The 20,669-nt window shown below is 42.5% G+C and overlaps 1 protein-coding gene across 3 annotated transcripts in view; it reads left to right on the top strand.

Moving 5' to 3' along the window:
* The window catches only part of LOC118396422 (protein inscuteable homolog), an 85,386-nt gene that overhangs the window by 6,693 nt on the left and 58,024 nt on the right, over nucleotides 1-20,669 (top strand). Inside the window, exon 1 of one of the 3 annotated variants that reach the window (XM_035790623.1) lies at nucleotides 8,192-8,322. The exons of the other annotated variants lie outside the window; for them this stretch is intronic. The gene's annotated coding sequence lies outside the window, so the exon portion shown is untranslated. Of the gene's footprint in view, nucleotides 1-8,191; nucleotides 8,323-20,669 lie in introns of those variants that run through there. 3 annotated transcript variants of the gene reach the window in all.

The following is a 20,669-nucleotide window of genomic DNA, read 5'->3' as shown; positions in this document are numbered from 1 at the left end:
GTCCAAGGAGGTAGAAATGTGATGAGGCATATATCTGGGAAGGATATAAAATTATTTCTAGAGTGTTGAAAGTTTCCAAGAGCACAGTGTTCTCCAAAAGTATGGAACAAACCAAACTCTGCCTAGAGCTGGAGTTTGCAGAAAGACAGAGCATTAGGCAAAATACCCTGTGGTCTGATGAGACAAAAATGTAACTATTTCACCTGAATACGAAGGGCTATTTCTGTAGAAAACCAGGCACAGCTCATCACCCTCATCTAACACCATCCCTACCATGAAGCATGGTGGTGGCAGCATCATACTATGGGGATGCTTTTCAGCGGCAGCGAGTGGGAGACAGGTAAGAATAGAGGGAACAATAAATGGAGCCAAACGCAGGTAAATCCTTGATGAGAACCTGCGTCAGAGTACCACCGGCTGTGGCGAAGATTTACGTTCCAACAGGACAATGAGCCCATGCATACAGTCCTTGAGTAGCCCAGCCAAAGCCCAGACTAACAGAGCTAACAGAGCTTGAGAACCCCCCCCCCCTCTGTAACTATTCCCCAGGTTGTTGGTGTAAATGATAATGTGTTCTCAGTCAACTTACCTGGTAAAATAAGGGTAAAATAAAATAAAGAATGGTATAAAATCCCCAAATCCAGATGTGCAATGTTGATACAGAAATAACCAAGACAACTGAAAGCTGTAATGTGCTTCTACAAAGTATTGACTCAGGGGTGTGAATAATTGTGTAAATTAGATATTTAATATATTTAATTTTCAATACATTTCCCACAAAATATAAAAACATTCACATTATCATTATGGGGTATCGTGTGTACAGCAGATGGGTGGATTGAACATTCTTTTTTTAATCCGTTTTTACATCAGGCTACATCACAACAAAATGTGGAATAAGTCAAGGGTATAAATACATGAATAACATATATAAAAACTATTTCCAAATGTAAAAGTGTATTATTAATATAATGAATTTGACATTCGATTTATAGGGCTCAAGTTAACTACTTCCAAAGATCCAATCAACCATGGACGAATGATAGCATAGTTAGCTTAACATTGAAATGTTGTCCTTTGAGCAAATCAGATGTCTATTTAGCCTACATAAACCTCATTCCGAATGTACTTTCACATACAGTTTGTGTAAGAAAACTTAGTCACTTTTAACTATTTAATGTTATTTAGGTAGTCTATCAAATGAGTATGGAAGCTGATCAATGTGTTGACCTGATAGGTCAGCTGAATCGAGCACATCTTGTTTCCAAAGCTAAGCAGCGTACGTCGAGGTTGGTATTTGAATGGTAGACTTGATCTCACTGAAGTGCATTACCCTTCATATACCAGTAGGAGTCAATGTTCAGGCAGGAACTGTTGGACTGTGCCTTACCATTTTATTTCAATATACCTCCTTATTTAGGTTGATAGCATGACGTTGAAACAATTTTACATTTACATTTAAGTCATTTAGCAGACGCTCTTATCCAGAGCGACTTACAAATTGGTGCATTCACCTTATGACATCCAGTGGAACAGCCACTTTACAATAGTGCATCTAAATCTTTTAAGGGGGGTGAGAAGGATTACTTTATCCTATCCTAGGTATTCCTTAAAGAGGTGGGGTTTCAGGTGTCTCCGGAAGGTGGTGATTGACTCCGCTGTCCTGGCGTCGTGAGGGAGTTTGTTCCACCATTGGGGGGCCAGAGCAGCGGACAGTTTTGACTGGGCTGAGCGGGAACTGTACTTCCTCAGTGGTAGGGAGGCGAGCAGGCCAGAGGTGGATGAACGCAGTGCCCTTGTTTGGGTGTAGGGCCTGATCAGAGCCTGGAGGTACTGAGGTGCCGTTCCCCTCACAGCTCCGTAGGCAAGCACCATGGTCTTGTAGCGGATGCGAGCTTCAACTGGAAGCCAGTGGAGAGAGCGGAGGAGCGGGGTGACGTGAGAGAACTTGGGAAGGTTGAACACCAGACGGGCTGCCGCGTTCTGGATGAGTTGTAGGGGTTTAATGGCACAGGCAGGGAGCCCAGCCAACAGCGAGTTGCAGTAATCCAGACGGGAGATGACAAGTGCCTGGATTAGGACCTGCGCCGCTTCCTGTGTGAGGCAGGGTCGTACTCTGCGGATGTTGTAGAGCATGAACCTACAGGAACGGGCCACCGCCTTGATGTTAGTTGAGAACGACAGGGTGTTGTCCAGGATCACGCCAAGGTTCTTAGCGCTCTGGGAGGACATAGATTAAAACGTAACATTTTTTCTATCAACATTGAAACAAGGAATACACAACGAGGTCCTGGTTTTTGAAAGAAAACCACATTTTTTGTCCATTAAAATAACACCAAATCGATCAGAAATTGTGTAGACATTGTTAATGTTGTAAATGACTATTGTTGCTGGAAACGGCAGATTTTGTTATGGAATATCTACATAGGCGCACAGAGGCCCATTATCAGCAACCATTACTCCTGTGTTCCAATGGCACATTGTGTTAGCTAATCCAAGTTTACCATTTTAAACGGCTAATTGATCATTAGAAAACCCTTTTGCAATCATGTTAGCACAGCTGAAAACTGTTGTTCTGATTAAAGAAGCAATAAATCTGTTTTTCTTTAGACTAGTTGTGTATCTGGAGCATCAGCATTTGTTGGTTCAATTACAGGCTCAAAATGGCCAGAAACAAAGACCTTTCTTCTGAAACTTGTGTCTATTCTTGTTCAAAGAAAGGAAGGCTAGCTATTCCATGCGAGAAATTGGCAAGAAACTGAAGATCTGATACAACGCTGTATACTACTCCCTTCACAGAACAGCGCAAACTGGTTCTAACCAGAATATAAAGAGGATTGGGAGGCCCAGGTGCACAACTGAGCAAGAGGAAAAGTATATTAGAGTCCTCAACTGTCCTCAACTTGCAGCTTCATTAAATAGTACCCGCAAATCACCGGTCTCAACGTCAACAGTGAAGAGGCGACTCCGGGATGCTGGCCTTCTAGGCAGAGTTGCAAAGAAAAAGACATATCTCAGACTGACCAATAAAAAGAAAAGATTAAGATGAGCAAAAGAACACTGGACCGAGGAACTCTGCCTAGAATGCCAGCAGCAACAAAACGTTGTTTTTGCGTCAACTCTACACGCAAACCATCAAATGACTAGCTCTTACATACGCCAACTACACACGGATGTGACAAATGTGAAACACTAATATCTTGTGTCTTTTGCATGTTCAGTGTTTAGTGTACAGAGTCCACGGCAGTTTGTCGTAGCTCTCACACGTACATGTATGTGCACAAATATATACAGTATGTATGCATATCCAGTATATATTTACACTATAAACAGAAATGCAAGGGGAGGGAAATAAAATGTGTTTCTTTCTCAAAACATTGTATTTTCATCCAAATTTTGGGATGAACAGTAACAGATACAGTAGAATATAAACAAATAGGCTTGTTACTGTAAAGAAAAAAAAACTATTAGGGTGTATTCTGTTTCCTATTTGGGTCTGGCCATAGCACCTCATCAACGTCACAAGCGATGTTCTCGCTGGCTAAACAGCGGGGGAAGTAGCGTCTGGAGTGGCGTATCCAGTCCTGGCACGCCCCCTCGTCTACATCACCACAGGCCTCCTCCATCGTCTGGAGAAGGGTTATGCGTTGGTGGGGTTGGCGATCGTATACCTTCCAACGCCACGCCGAAAATAACTCTTCTATTGGGTTTAGAAATGGAGAATATGGTGGCAGGTTGAGCATCAAAACTTGCGGATGGTCAATGAACCAGTTGCAGACCAGAGCGGCCCGGTGGAAACTTACGTTGTCCCAGATGACAACAAACCTGGACTACTCTGGCCCATTCCTCTGGTCATTGGGAATGAGGATATTATGCAGGGTGTCCAGGAAGGTGATAATGTGGGCAGTATTGTAAGGACCAAGACTGGCATGATGATGAAGGACACCGTTCTGACTAATGGCTGCACGTGATGTTGCCACCACGGGACATTGACGATGGCGCGGTGTCCAATGAGGTTTCTTCCCCTGCGTCTTGTTTTGGCTAGGTTAAAACTGACCTCATCAACGTAAACTAAATCATGATGCTCTGCAGCAGCATCTAGTTCCATAGCTCTCTGAAACAGATAAAACATATTATTGTATGACAGTATGAATAGACAGAGCAGTCAATATGTAGCACAATACACTGGAATACAATACTAATGACAGGATAGTATAGCTTACTTGTACGTATTCATAGAACAGTTATTTCACTCTGTCAGAATTCCGCTCAAATGGTACTCTGTAGAGCTGCTGCATACGAATCTGATGGCGTTTCAGGAGACTCACCCTATTTATGTTACTGAATGTTGTGTTGTCAGTGATGTGGTGTTGCAGTTGTCGTAAACGTACGCTGTTGTTTGAAATGACCATATTCACGTAGGTTTACTTACGTGCTCTCATTTCGAAATGTCCGGATGACACTTTCTGCAGTGTAACGGCTCAACCTCCCTGAAACTCAAACCACGGTTGACCACATGGTCAACCAAAGTGGCCCGGATCTCATCTGTGATTGTTCTCCTTCCTCCTCGTTCTTGCCCTCTTCCTCCTCCTCATCCTCCTCCTTGTCCTCGTCCCCCTCTTACTCTCACTCCTCTTCCTCTAACCCTCTCTCCAAAATTGGCCTCCATTGTTGTCCAAACCAAGAAAGCCATCTTGAAGCCTATTTATAGTGCTCAAACTCTGATTTCTAAGTGAAGATATTTGCTATAAGTGTTTTCACACGTGAGCGAGCACTGGGTGTAGGTAATCGGTAAATGAGTGTGGCATTTTGAATGGAAGTGTTTCCAAAACAAAACACAAGACCTGTTAGTTTTGAATGATGTGTCTAATGAACTGTGTTTAGTGTTTTGCAAAAAGTGTGTTTTACAATAGCAAACTGAGTGTAAAGCCGATAATGTGCTTGCAGTTTTGCAGACTTGGTCTGAAGATTAGATAATTAGTTAATGGTTTCACTGAATGTGCCTCAAGTACCACTTTTAGTGTCTAAGCGATTGTAAAAAACGTTATTATTTAGTTAGTTAATAAATAAATAAATTGGTGTAGTACTGAATATTCAAAAGGGCTAGGGTTCTTGTGGATCCAGGGATGTTGCGACAATCAGAATGAGACTGATGAGGTAATAATAAATAATTGACTATCATTGATGTAAGAGATATTTATGAATCTTTAGAGTTTAAGTCGGGAGATAGTAACTCTATCTTTTCCCGTGGTGCCCTAAATTCCAAATGAGTTAATTGTTACATGATCAATTGAATCGAGTAATAATTAAATGTAGTAGTTAATTATTCGATAAATAGCAGTCATCACATTAATGATAGTCACGTCACGACAGAATATAGGATGAAAAATATGGAAATGTTTTTTACATTTGTACGTGGAATTTTCAACGCACTTTCAACATATACATAGTTCTGATGATTATTTTAACAACAAATTAGTAATGTGAAGTCAATATATTTAAGTTGAAGTATTACCCTTATTTCAATGTTTACAACGCTGGTTGAAATGAGAAAAAAAACAGTACTACTGTAGTTGGTGACTTAAAAAAAACAACAATGTATTTTCCATGTTGATTCCACGTCACAATACTTTGTCAAATTAAGTTGAAACAACATTGATTCAACCAGTGTTTGCCCAGTGGGGAGTTTCCTCCTACAGTATGTTACTCCTCTGCCCACCCCCCTCTCTAGCTACCTCGCCTGCCTCTTTCTGTACCTCTTGTCTTTCCCCCTCTGTCTCTACCTCCTTTGTTTCCCCTTCTCTCCCTACCTCCTTTGTTTCCCCCTCTCTCCCTTTCTACCTCCATTGCCTGTCTCTAAACCCCCCTCTCTAAGCTCTGATTGGAAAGGTGGAAGAGGTCTATGAGCTGGAAGGTCTTTTGTATTGGACTATTGGGAGATGGAGTAGGGGAACTTTTCAGTTGAGTGAGTGGGTGAACATAGAAATCCATTGTGTGTGTGCAGTACATATAAGGGTCATGTCTATCTATCTCCTCCTTACAGCGAGTGTTGCTGCAGTGGAGGGTTCCTCAGGGAGTCTTGAGAGGGGACTTCTCACCTGCATCGCAAATGGAACACTATTCCCTATATAGTGCACTACTTTGGAACAGGGACCATAGGGCTCTATTCAAAAGTAGTTCACTATAACGGGAATAGGGTGACATATGGGATGCAGCCCTCCTCATTCTCTCCTCTAGTTTCTGTGGCCTCTCACTTGTGCTCCCTCGCGGCTTCCTTTACAAGCTGGTCCGTCCTTTAGCAATGGTAGCGAATGAAGAAGTGTGTTTCTCATGATCTCCGCCCGTACCTTACCTTCTGGGAATGTGCCTGTTCACATCAAACGAGACAAGACTGAGTGTGCGACCTCTACACACACACACGCACACGTTTAATTTGAAACACCAGAGGTGTTTTTGAAGTGGCGTGTGTGCTTAGCGGTTATGTGCCAAGGGTTTTGTACATGCCCAGCGAATTTTCAGACTAAATGTACTTATCTCATTGACCCAATGCGTGCCCCATTTACCGTGGGCTTTTGATTGTGTGGTGGAATAACACCCCCCCCCCCAAAAAAAAAAACTGAATTCTACCTTGGCTCTGAAGTGATGCCTGTGTTTATTGGCACGAGTAAGGACTGGGCATAGGACTTGCCCCCCTCTCCACCTACACACACAATTCACCCCCTCCTCTAATGTCAACCAGCTGGGCCCCGGAGAATCATTTCCGAGTTGAAAAGAATCGTACTGCCCCGCCCTTTCCCCTCCCTCTCCTCCTCCCCTTCTTTCACTTTCATGCCCTCAAGCTTTCTGTGTGTCCCTTTAATGTAGGATTGATTCCACACCCAATGAGGAACCCAACACAGTATCCACACAGTACAAACGTATGGTTTGGGCATGGGATATGAGGGGCATTATCTACATGGCAGGTGTCAGTGGGTGGGGATGGATGGATGGACAGCGGGTTGTACAGTAAATCTGGCCTATGGATTGATTGCTCTTGACTCCTGTGTTTTGTAGATCTGCCGTTCTCACATGCAGCAAACTGTGGCAAAGCTATTGCAAAGGCACTCAATCTACCTGGGGGAGCAGTGTTGCGGCAACTTCAAAGGCATTGGGAAGAGATTTACAGTAGAAGATTGAACCAAAATGGTGTTCTCTGCGATGGATGACAATTTACTTCAAAGGACCTTTTGGTTTGATCTCTTTCTTGGCATGGGAGACGGACACACCAATCTCATAAAACCTTACCAGAAATATTACGCTGTGGCGTATTAGTGGCAGATTGTTTTTTTCATGATGTGGCCATTGTTTCATCAATGCCTGTGAATTCAGGCGGTCTCAAATGGTGTCGGTACTGTTACCTGGCTAAATGTTCAGTACAAATGTGTCAATGCTGTTACCTGGCCACATTTTCAGTTCAAAGCCATCTTATCTTATTCATCAGGTGATGTCTTCATGCCCAAAGGCCTTAATACCAGCATGTGTCAAGTTGACTATACACTCTTAGCAAAAAAAGGTGCCATCTACAACCTAAAAGGGTTCTTTGGCTGTTCCTATAGGAGAACCTTTCGGAGAACCATTTTTGGTTCCAGGTAGAATTTTTGTGTGTTCCATGTCGAACCCTTTCCACAGAGGGTTTTCCTCAAAACCCAAAAAGGGTTCTCCTATGGGGACAACCGAAGAACCCTTTTGGAACCAGTGGAGGCTGCAGAAGGGAGGATGGCTTATAATAATTGCTTAAACCCTTTTTTCTAATAGTGCACTACCCCACTACTTGACCATGTGATAACTGGTCTCCAATAATGACCGTATTACAGGACTCTGTCACCTATGTGCCATGTGTTATGTGGTCTCATTCGATCTCTCTCTACACCATTCATTATTAATAAGACGCTCCTTGTGTTTTTCCTCCCCTCCGTTACTCGGTGTCAGGTACAGCAACAATCTCCTCCATTGGACCGAGGCTCAGGATTCATTTGCAGCTTAAGAGTGTCTCAAATGGCACACTATTGCCAACAATAGTGCTCTACTTTTGGACAGAGCCCAATGGGCCCTGGTCAAAAGTAGTGCACCATATAGGGAATATGGTGCCATTTGGGAAGCAGATTCCGACTTTCGTAGTCTCCCTGCTGCTTAGAGCCATTCAGGGCCTCTATTAGCTGTGTGTTAGGCTGTGGCGCGGCTTCTCTCTCACGTTATATGTATTTAGCCCACTATTTTTGATGGACGGGGGATCTTAGAATGCACTCAGATATTTCTCTTGGCTTGCCGGTCATCTTTCAGAAGGTATGGCAATTACATCATCCACTATTTTTTAAAGTCAATGATTTTTTATTTTTTATTATTGACCGTTAAGTATTAAAATGACAGTGTGTTTGTTTGAGCAGCCTTGTGGTAAAGCTATTGGGATATTTACAGGCCCGAGTTGTATTTGGAAAAAAGGGTGAATCGTTGGCTCATGGTGTCCAACCAGACGAGATGGTTGGGAAACACTTTGCGATTACACTCACTTTGAAGCAGAGGTTCCATAATTTGTAGCGTATCTGTCTATGCTTGTTAGCGTGACGTTTAACAGAGCAGCTGACCTCAGAGCACACTTGTGTTTATGTGCCTTTGTATGGTATACGAAACAGTCCTCGCAGTGCATTTGAATGTATTTGCGTGCATGGAGGTCTAATCCTAGACTGTGTGTGTGTGTGTGTGTTTATGCATTTGTGTCTGTGTCTATGTCTGTGTGTGTGTGCACAAGTGTGTCTATGTAACCTGACCCAGGCTTATCTCATTCTCCGAGTTACATAAGGAGAGCAGGTTGCTATGAGATCTTAGGGAGAGAGCAGACCACTATAGGCAGCAGACCACTGGTCCTCTGATACGATGCCTTCGGAAATGATTCTCCGGGGGCCAAATACTTCACATGGTTTTTGGTAGACCACTGTCGGCCTGACTTGGCCATACAAGGATGTCCTCTTATTTAGTCAAATCAATCTCTGACTGGAGCGTTGAGTTGTCCTCTCCCAAACTGGTGACTAACAAGGCTCCAGAGGGCAATTAGGAATTATTGTGGCATACAAGAGAAAACCAAATCTGCGGGACTCTCTCCAAAGCCTCATTACGGTGTGTTTTTACAGATCTTTTGTGTGTAGCCAGAAGTGGAACTAGAACTTTTGTGCGGTGTGCGAAGATTGTGTTTTCTATGTGTGTGTGTGACAGTTACAAAATTGTCACAATCGAAAGGCCAGAAAACCCTGATTTCCCTTTGTTGCAAAAGAGAAAGCTATTCAGGGCAGTGAAGGAAAGTGACCAGGCTGGTCTAGCAGTATGCTGCAGCCTCTATAGTGTCGGCATAGGTTCAAATCCGGCCTATTGCCGTTTGACACAACTTCTCGCTATCTGTCAACCTGTTCAATACAATCTGAAAATTCCATAAAATACATATATATATTATTTTAAATATGGAGAGACAGGATTATGCAGGTAAAGAGAGACTGTTCCAGAGTGAGACAAACATGGGACATCAGATGCATCCATGTCAAGTCAGACAAGGAATGCATGTATTCACTAGGAAACAATAAATGTAGCTAACTCGGATACCTCCTGCGCCTCGACCTGTTGCTGTTTTTTCCTAAGTTTGATTTTGTTTTATTTTCATTTTGTTCATAAGTGTTTGTCAACACCTGCTACCAACTAGCCAGCTAGCTAGGTTTCAATGGAGCCCCCTTCGCCTGGAATAGCGCTGTAGCGCTGTAGAAGCTGTGTTTATTACGCTCTTGTCTGGGACAATATTGACAATCCAGAGTTCCAATGTGGAAATTGTTTGCGAGCGGATAATTACAGGAATGAGGTGGCTATGCTTAGCAAGCAAATCTCAGTTTTCAGTGAACTTATGGGGGAAACACAAATTGGAACTTTCCCGTTCTCAACTCCTGTGGCTGGACGCCGCTCGGACCTGATGGATGTTTCCCCACCTCGCCATCTGTCCCTCTCCGAACGGCCTGTGCTCCCTGGAACTTGCATACCAAGAAAGTCACCTCCATCTGCTTCTCCTCCTCCATCTTGTAGAGGAGTAGATGGAGAACAGCAAGAGGACTGTTCCAATCAGCACTGGTCCCATGTCACAAGTCGTGGAAACCGAAGGCAGCGGCATGCTGCTAAGCGGACTGGATTGGCTGCAAGAGGTTCGGATCAGATTGACATAAGGAATAGCTTCGCTGCACTGGTGCCTGATCTACCTGTGCCTTCATCGCTGGAACTGCCTGTGTCTGCGACAGCTGTGATGACTCCAACTACACTGACTCCAGCGGTGGCTTCGTCATCGAGTTTGGCTCCGCTTTCTCTTTCTGGATCTGGCGGACTGTTTGCTGTGGGAGGTCTGGACCTATTGCCAGAAGCAGCGGTTGTACGCTATCCTACTTCTCATGGGCCCGTGAAAGGTTCAACGAATTGTGTGAGTGGTAGGAATGGACGGATTTCTCCATCCCCTTCTTGTTGTTATTGGACAGTTCTATGGTGAGAAATGTCTCAGTCCCTGGAGCAAAAACCTTGTGATATCCAGGAGCACGAGTATAAGCCATCAATAAGCTGCACCCAAAAATTTTAAACCTGCATCGGGAAATTGAGTCTGTCATATTGCATGTGGGATTCAATGACATTATAAAGAGCAGCTCAGAACAGCTGAAGATGGATTTGAAAGAACTGATTGGGTCTCTGCTTGACACCAACAAATGGCGCATAATATCTGGCCCTGTGCCATCCCTAAATCATGGCATTGTATGTTTCAGCAGACTTTTATCCCTCCATAACTGGCTAACAGACTGTTGCAGCTCTGTGGGTATAAAATATATTGACCATTTTGATACCTTCTGGAACCAAAGCGATTCACCCAAATCGTTTGGGTTCCTGCATCCTTCCACGGCATTTATAAGCCTGCGTTGAGACAATGACTTATCAATGACCCAAGCCCAGCTCAGTTAATCCCTACCATTGTGTCGCTGAATGCTTCAGCAAATGTACATTATCCCAGGGGCGTTGGAAGACACAATGTAAGTAACCTAATGTATGTCCTCTGCTGATCCTACAGCTATTGTATACGGTGGATTGATGAGGAATTTAAAAATGGAATGTTTGAGAGGGATGAGGCAAAATAAAATGACAAATAAGTCTGGCTGCACAACCGATTGGCAAACATACAGCAAAGTGAGAAATAATTTGACTAAACTGAATAAAAAACTACACTATGAAACAAAGATCAATTATAATTATATAAGAATGATAATAAAAAAACTTTGGAGCACCCTAAATGAAATTTTGGGCAAAGAAGGCAAAATCAGTTCCATCAAAAACCACTGCCATTTTCATTGGCAAGATTAGCACATTTAGGCATGGCATGCCAGCAACAAACGCTGACACTACACATCCAAGTATAACTGATATAATTATGAAAGAGAAGTTTGAAAGCTTGAATTACGTAAAGTGAGTGTGGAAGAAGTGAAAAAAATGATTGTTGTCTATCAACAATGACAAGCCACCGGGGTCTGACAACTTGGATGGCAAATTACTGAGGATAATAACTCCTATTTGTCATATCTTCAATCTAAGCTTAGTAGAAAATGTGTGGCCTCAGGCCTGGAGGGAAGCAAAAGTAATGCCAATACCCAAGAATAGTAAAGCCTCCTTTAAAGACTCAAATAGCCGCGCAATCAGCCTGTTACCAACCTTTAGTAAACGGTTGATTTTTTTTGTGTTTGACCAGATACAACGCTATTTACTGTAAACAAATTGACAAGATACTTTCAGCACACTTATAGGGAAGGACATTCAACAAGGACTGACTGCACTTACACAAATTACTGACAATTGGCTTTGAGAAAGTGATGATAAAAAGATTGTAGGAGCAAAACTCAGCAAAAAAAGAAACAGACCTTTTTCAGAACCCTGTCAAAGATAAGTTGTTAAAATCCAAATAACTTCACAGATCTTCATTGTCAAGGGTTTAAACACTGTTTCTCATGCCTGTTCAATGAACCATAAACAATTAATGAACATGCACCTGTGGAACGGTCGTTAATTAAGACACTAACAGCTTACGGACGATAGGCAATTAAGGTCACAGTTATGAAAACGTATGACACTAAAGAGGCCTTTCTACTGACTCTGAAAAACACCAAAAGAAAGATGCCCAGGGTCCCTGCTCATCTGTGTGAACGTGCCTTAGGCACGCTGCAAGGAGGCATGAGGACTGCAGATGTGGCCAGGGCAATAAATTGCAATGTCCGTACTGTGAGACGCCTAAGACAGCGCTACAGGGAGACAGGACGGACAGCTGATCGTCCTCGCAGTGGCAGACCACTTGTAATCACACCTGTGGGAGAGGTACAGGATGGAAACAACAACTGCCCGAGTTACACCAGGAATGCACAATCCCTCCATCAGTGCTCAGACTGTCCGCAATAGGCTGAGAGAGGCTGTACTGAGGGCTTGAAGACCTGTTGTAAGGCAGTGGGCACAAACCCACCGTCGCTGGACCAGACAGGACTGGCAAAAAGTGCTCTTCACTGACGGGTCACGGTTTTGTCTCACCAGGGGTGATGGTCGGATTCGAATTAGTGTCACAGCATCATTGGACTGAGCTTGTTGTCATTGCAGGCAATCTCAACGCTGTGCATTACAGGGAAGACATCCGCCTCCCTCATGTGGTACCCTTCCTGCAGGCTCATCCTGACATGACCCTCCAGCATGACAATGCCACGAGCCATGCTGTTCATTCTGTGCGTGATTTCCTGCAAGAGAGGAATGTCAGCGTTCTGCCATGGCCAGCGAAGAGCCCAGATCTCAATCCCATTGAGCACGTCTGCGACCTGTTGGTTCGGAGGGTGAGAGCTAGGGCCATTCCCCCCAGAAATGTCAGTGAACTTGCAGATGCCTTGGTGGAAAATTGGGATAACATTTCACTGCAAGAATTGGCAAATCTGGTGTAGTCCATGAGGAGGAGATGCACTGCAGTACTTAATGCAGCTGGTGGCCACACCAGATAATGACTGTTACTTTTGAATTGGACACATTATTTGGTTCAGGGACACATTATTCAATGTATGTCTCAGTTGTTGAATCTTGTTATGTTCATACAAATATTTACACATTTTAAGTATGCTGAAAATAAACGCAGTTGACAGTGAGAGGACGATTCTTTTTTTGCTGAGTTTATATTCTTAGAATTCAGTGGGGCTTTTGACATTATTGATCATAGACTGCTGATGGGAAAAAAAGGATATGTTATGGGCTTACACCCTCTGCTATATTGTGGATTAAGAGTTACCTGTCTAACAGAACATAAAGGGTGTTATTTAATGGAAGCCAGGTAGAATCAGAAATTCCCCAGGGAAGCTGTCTGGGCCCCTTACATTTTTCAATCTTTACTAATGACATGCCATTGGCCTTGAGTAGAGCCAGTGTGGCTACGTATGCGGATGACTCAACACTATAGGTGTCAGCTACTTCAGCAAGTGAAATCACTGCAACACTTAACAAAGAGCTTCAGTTAGTTTCAGAATGGGTGGCAATGAATATTTTAGTCCTAAATATTTAAAAAACTCAAAGCATTGTATTTGGGACAAATAATTCACTGAACCCTAAACCTCAACTACATCTTATAATAAATAATGTGGAAATTTAGCAAGTTGAGGTGACTATTACTTGGATTATCCCTGGATTGTCATGGTCAGAACATGTTGATACAACAGTAACAAAGATGGGGAGATGTCTGTCCATAATAAAGTGCTGATATGCCTTTTAAACAACACTATCAACAAGACAGGTCCTACAGGCTTTATTTTCTGTTCACTTGTGTGGTCAGGTTCCACAAAGAGGGACTTTGGAAAATTATAATTGGCTCAGAATAAGTCAGCACGGCTGTCCCTTAAATGTACACGGAGAGCTAACATTAATAATATGCATGTAAATCTTTCATGGCGCAAAGTGGAGGAGAGATTGAATTCACCACTACTTGTTTTTGTAAGAAGTATTGACATGCTGAAAGCACAGAGTAGGGTGGCAGGGTAGCCTAGTGGTTAGAGCGTGTGACTAGTAACCGGAAGGTTGCGAGTTCAAACCCCCGAGCTGTCGTTTGCCCCTGAACAGGCAGTTAACCCACTGTTCCTAGGCCGTCATTGAAAATAAGAATTTGTTCTTAACTGACTTGCCTGGTTAAATAAAGGTAAAATAAAAAAATAAAAAAGAGCTGTCTGTTTAAACTGCTAGCACACAGCTCAGACACCCATGCATACCCTACAAGACATGTCACCGGAGGTCTCTTCACAATCCCCAAGTCAATAACAGACTATGGGAGGCGCACAGTACTACACAGAGGGGTGGCTACATGATATCTATTCAACATCAAGTAACTGTAGCAGTAGAATTGGATTGAAGAAAAAAAACAGATTAAGATACACCTTATGGAACGGCGGGTGAAGAGAAACACAGACACATTCACATAAGACATGCTCTCTACACACATGTACAGATGATATTGTATTCTAAATATGTGATAATGGATTAGTGACCTGAGGGAATACACTAAATGTATTGGGTAAAGTGTTAGGAAATGTAATATCATGTAATATTTTAAACTCTATATACTATAACTGTCTTAATGTTTGTTGCTGGACCCCAGGGGGAATGGGGATCCTTAATAAATACAAATACAAATGAGACCAAGTTGATGAAACAATCGTGATACGTACAATACATGTGAGTTGAGCGATGTGGGAGAGAGGAGAGGGATATGAAAAGAGTGATAGGAGTAAAGTTCATACTTAATGCCACCTGTCAGCTGGGGATAACACGCACACTTAATATGTCAGACATCCATCTTTCTCTTCTCTGATAGCAGCCTCCTTTTCTCTCCTTCATTCCGTAATGGGCCACTTAAGTTAGGCAGAAAGGGGCTCATATACCTTACTTCATAAAATACATCCCAATATGCTTCATCTCTCTCTCTCCCCTGTTTCCCTCTCTTTGCATCCCTTATTCCCCTATTCACACACTTGTGTTCTTGCAGTCTCACCAATGAAACTTGGTTTCCCTATATGGATGATTCTATAGAAGTGATGCAAATTGCTGTCCCCAATAAAATAACAATAAAAAAACGTAGGAAATCTATTTACATCATGATATGTTTTAATTCATTAGTCAAGTTTGATCAAACACACATCATTTCGTGCGGTGCAGGGATGAAAAAAGTAGTTAAAAAATAAATCGAGCCAAATGAGCTCCACCCTGTACCTTTATTTAATAAACAAACAGAGTTTCGATCCTACAAGGATCTTTGTCTGGTTACTTCACCGGAAGTGTACCACACTCATGTTTATAGACCTAAAACAAGCACCAATTCGGCCGAGAGGCCGGTGTTTGGAGGATATATTGGCACGGGTGTTAGGCCCGAAACGAAGTCGTTCGGCTGGCAAACCCTGCCAATGTATCCTCAAAACGTCAGCTTTGAGGGCATTATCACTTTTAAATGGGTTACCAACATATTCAAATAATGATTGACATATTTTCATTAAAACCGTTACTTTGATGAATTTATTCATACTACTTCATGATTTCGACTGGCTGAGAAACGCTGCCTGCATGTCTGTCTCGTCCTGACTCGTTCATTACTATGGGACAGCTGGAGACCGAATTTGAATATTGAAACAATGTTGCAAATGTCGGTGAGAAAAACATGGTTTGTGCAAATCTCCTTTGTTGAAAACTGAATGTTAGTCTAAAAGAATTGTGAAATAATGTCTAGATGCTTTTTATAGTGGAGATCTAGTTTATAAATTGCTTGGCTGGGCTAATGAAACAGTGGATTGCGCAGTCAGATGGAACAGAATAAATAGTAATTTTAACATCATAGATATAGCCGGTGGTAACATGTGGAATAGACACGGGCTGGAATTCAGTTTTAACCAATCAACATTTAGGATTAGACCCACCCGTTGTATAAACATATTTAAGTTAAAAGGGGCAGCACAAAAACAATAATTTATACAGTGCCTTCGGAAAGTATTCAGAAAACCTTGACTTTTCCCACATTTTGTTACGTTACAGCCTTATTCTAAAATGGATTTAAAAAAATGATCCTTAGCAATCTACACACAATACCCCATAATGACAAAGCGAAAAACAGTATTGTTTTTTTTAGCAAATGTATAAAAAATAATAAACAGAAATACCTTATTGAGATAAGTATTCAGACCCTTTGCTATTAGACTCGCAAATGAGCACAGGTGCATCCTATTTCCATTGATCATCCTTTTGATGTTTCTACAACTTGATTGGAGTCCACCTGTGGTAAATTAAATTGTTTGAACCCGATGGAACATCGAAAATAGCTGTGCAGTAACGCTCCCCATCCAACCTGACAGCGCTTGAGAGGATCTGCAGAGAAGAATTGTAGAAACTCCCCAAATACAGGTGTGCCAAGCTTGTAGCGTCCTACCCAAGAAGACTCCAGGCTGTAATCGCTGCCAAAGGTGCTTCAACAAAGTACTGAGTAAAGGGTCAGAATACTTATGTGTATGTAATATTTCAGTTTTTATTTGTAATAAATTAGCAAAAATGTGCTTTGTCATTATGGGGTATTATGTGTAGATTGCTGAGGAGAAGAATTTATTTAATACATTTTAGAATAAGTCCTCATTTTGTCCTTTTGGCGACATGGTTTCCAATCGGAATATCTATTGATGTCCCCCTCCTCGCCTCGGGACTTTGACATGCTCGATACCCATGTACTTTAATGAGGCAACATTATGTCTGGCAGTCATTTAAAAAAAAAAAAAAATTCTTTAACCTTTATTTAACTAGGCAAGTCAGTTAAGAACAAATACAAGAACAATGACGGCCTAGTAACAGTGCTTTGTACAGGAGCAGAACAACAGATTTTTACCTTGTCAGCTCGGGGATTCAATCTAGCAACCTTTCGGTTACTGGCTCAACGCTCTAACCACTAGGCTATCTGCCACCTCATAAAGTGCATAGTAACTAGACTTTTGGGATCTTGGTTTCTGATACTACTCCTGTTCGGATATGCGTGTCTTGAGTGCCCGGCGCATTTTGCACACATAGGCCAGGCCTCAAGGGTGTTTAAATAGGTAGACTGCGTTCTTTGTAGCACATGTTATGATAACCTTTTGAAGTGAATCAAAGGTTTCCTGTCATAAGAGGGTTGAATGTACGGAGAAGCGATGACATGGGAGAACTCATGAAGGTTGAACATCAGGCGGGCTGCAACATTCTCGGTAAATTGCAGGGATTTGATGGCATAAGCGGGGAGCCCAGCCCACAGAGAGTTGCAGTAGTCTAGATGGGGGATGACAAGAGCCTGGATTAGGACCTGCGCTGCTTCCTGTTTATTATAGTAGACTCCAGACACCCAAGTCATGGACTGTTCTCTCTGCTACTGCACGGCAAGCGGTACCCGAAGCACCACTTCTGGAACCAACAGGATCCTGAACAGCTTTTATCCCCAAGCCATAAGATTGCTAAATAGTTAGTCCGGGTAGCTATCTGTTAACTATTTAACTATCTGCATTGACTGTTTTTGCAACAACAACAAAAATGACTCATCACATAATCTGCTACTACCGTTTATTATCTATCCTGTTGCCTAGTCACTTTATCCATACCTATATGTAAAGTGCATTCGGAAAGTATTCAGACACCTTGACCTCCCACATTTTGTTACGTTACAGCTTTACTCTAAAATGGATCTTATGACCTACTGGATATTCCGATTACCATATCCAAGAAGACTCAAGGATGTAATCGCTGCCAAAGGTGCTTCAACAAAGTACTGAGTAAAGGTTCTGAACACTTATGTAAATGTAATATTTTATTTATTTCTAAAAATCTGTTTTTGCTTTGTAATTATGGGGTATTGTGTGTAGATCGATCAGGAAAAATAACAATTTAATCAATTTAATAATAAGGCTGTAAAGTAACAAAATGTAGAAAAAGTCAAGGGGACTGAATACTTTCCGAATGCACTGTAGGTCTAAGAGGTAGCTTAAAGGGCAATTGAATTCTACTCATATAAACGTAACTTTGAGGGTGGTTCTCAAACACACTGAACAACAAATATTTAAAATCACTCTTTCCAAACAACAGGACGTACTTTTACCTTCCTGTCCAAAGACTACCGTTCAAATTTGACAGCTGGCTAACCTTGGCACATTTACGTAAATGTTGATTAACGAGCATTGTCCCTGTCAAATAAACCTGCTAAAGAACAGTAAAGTAAATAAAGTTGTATTTTGAAAAGTTCTCTGACACTTCATTTCTCAGTTTTCTATTAAAATGGTGTGCAATGTGAAATCCAGGAAGTGAACAATCCACTGTGTGCATTCAACATGTCTCCCTATTTATATTACAGTTGGTCTAAACTTGGCTTTTGTTGAAATAGCAACACTGCCATGTTTTATTAATTCTCCCATCGCCCACATGAGGCCTTTAAGTTGGCCTGTCAAAATAATATAGCCTTCAAAGTGCCACTCAATCATTTCAGACAGAGCAGTCAAACAGAGTAAGGGACCTTCCACGGAAAGCACTGACAGCTCCCGCAGTCAGCTTAGCTTCACGTAATCAGAGCTTTTCCAGTGCACGAGGAGATACACTCCATTCAATTGAAAACTTTACCTGACAACTAAGGGTTTATGATATATTTGACAATATTAAAATATGGTCTACTTGAAAAGAATTTAGAACTAGAGAAGTACATTTCCTGAAGATGTGGTGTGCTTGCTAGCTTGTTTTAAAATATTTACAGATTTGAAATAAGAAATAGTAGTGATAGTGTCTGCCGTAGTAATGGTGGTGACTAATTAAAGTTGAAAAAGTAGGTAGAGGGAAAGGTTGATTGATTGATTCGATACGAACAGATAGCTTAAACATGTGAAATTTGGTTTGGTGTCTCGAGCTCGAACAGTTCAAGAGTTGTTATAGTGGGCTAGTAGGGGAAGTAGTGGGGACTGTGACGGTAGTGGTGGTGGTAGCAGTGGTAGTTAATGTAATAGTATTGGTATTACTAGTGACTGCGGCACAGCCGCGAGGCTGCTGATGGTGAATTGGTTCTTCTTCTTCTTCTGAATAAATCAAATTATAATAATACAAATCATTTGCCTTCAGCAAGCACACCTAATTCATGTAAAGGGTTGGCACAGCGTTCCTGGGGACCCCAAAGGGTGCACATTTCGTCTTTTACCCTCGCACTAAACAGCTGATTAAAATAATTAAAGCTTAATGGTGAGTTGATCATTTGAATCTGCTGTGTAGTGCTTGGGGTCCCCATGACCAATTGGGAAAACGCTGGGTTAGAACCTCTTTATCTCATGTGCACTGTATTTTCACCAAGTGCCTATTATATGGTCTTGCAAGTGCACTTTAAAAAATCCCCTTATCGCTATCAAAGAACAACTCGATTCGGTAGTTATTATAGTTTAGGACCTATAGCACTAACCATTTCCACAGGCAGTCTCACTGTGCAGCTAATGACACAAAAAGGTGTAGAACGTTTGACGTCTTCCTGAGAGATGCCTCTGCCTGCCTGGGGATGCTGACGGATAGAGTTCAGGAGCGTTGTAGATGTAAGAGGCTGAGACGCACGGAACGATGCTGGGAAGGAGTGGGCGGGAGAATGCATTGGGGGAGGTGATTGTGGGGGGGTCCAGGTTTTTTGTTGAAGTTGCTGTTATCGAAAGTCGCTGCTTCCTGTTTTGTAGGTTGAAAGAGCTGTGGAGCTAAGGGGACATGCGAGGGAGGAGGGGAGGGGAAGGGAGGGAGGGAGGATGCGTCCTGTGCAAAGTGAGTCACTATACAGGAGTGTCAGGGCTAATTAGGCTCTCCTACTCGGAGAGTTCCATCTCCATAGCAGAGAAGGTAGGGGAGGGGAAGGTCGGCGAGGGGGGGTCATCCAGAGCCAGGTAGAGGCCAACTCTCAGTGTGCTCTCTCTCTCTCTCCGAGGGAGACTTGTGGATAGAGGGATGTGGGAAAGAGCGAAAGAGAGAGGAGGGGATGATATGGGGGAGGAGAGATAGAAGTAGGGAGGAAATAAACAGAGCAGAAGAGAAAGGGAGGACAGAAGAGGGAAAATAAAGAGGGGGATAAAGAGAAAGAGGGGCAGGAGAGAATAGGAGGAGGAAGAGAAGAATGTAAGGACAGGGCACAGAATTGTAGTATATGGGTGATTCAACAGAAGTGGTGTAAATTGGGGTTTGAACATATTTTAAGTATTTTTCATCAAGGATCTCTCTGTACTTTGCTCCATTCATCTTTCCCTCGATCCTGACTCGTCTCCCAGACCCTAACCTCTGAAAAACATCCCTAGATTATGATGCTGCCACCATCATGCTTCACCGTAGTCGATGGTACCAGGTTTCCTCCAGACATGACACTTTGCATTCAGGCCAAAGAGTTCAATCTTGGTTTCATCAGACCACAAAATCTTGTTTCTCATGGTCTGAGAGTCCATAGGTGCATTTTGGCAAACTCCAAGCGGGCTGTCATGTGCCTTTTGTTGAGGAGTGGCTTCTGTCTGGCCACTCTACCATAAAGGCCTGATTGGTCAAGTTCTGCAGAGATGGTTGTCCTTCTAGAA

Source organism: Oncorhynchus keta, chromosome 17 (genome assembly GCF_023373465.1).
Source record: "Oncorhynchus keta strain PuntledgeMale-10-30-2019 chromosome 17, Oket_V2, whole genome shotgun sequence".
Classification (NCBI taxonomy): domain Eukaryota; kingdom Metazoa; phylum Chordata; class Actinopteri; order Salmoniformes; family Salmonidae; genus Oncorhynchus; species Oncorhynchus keta.
The sequence above is the reverse complement of the archived record's forward strand: the minus strand, read 5'-3'. Positions and strand labels throughout refer to the sequence as shown.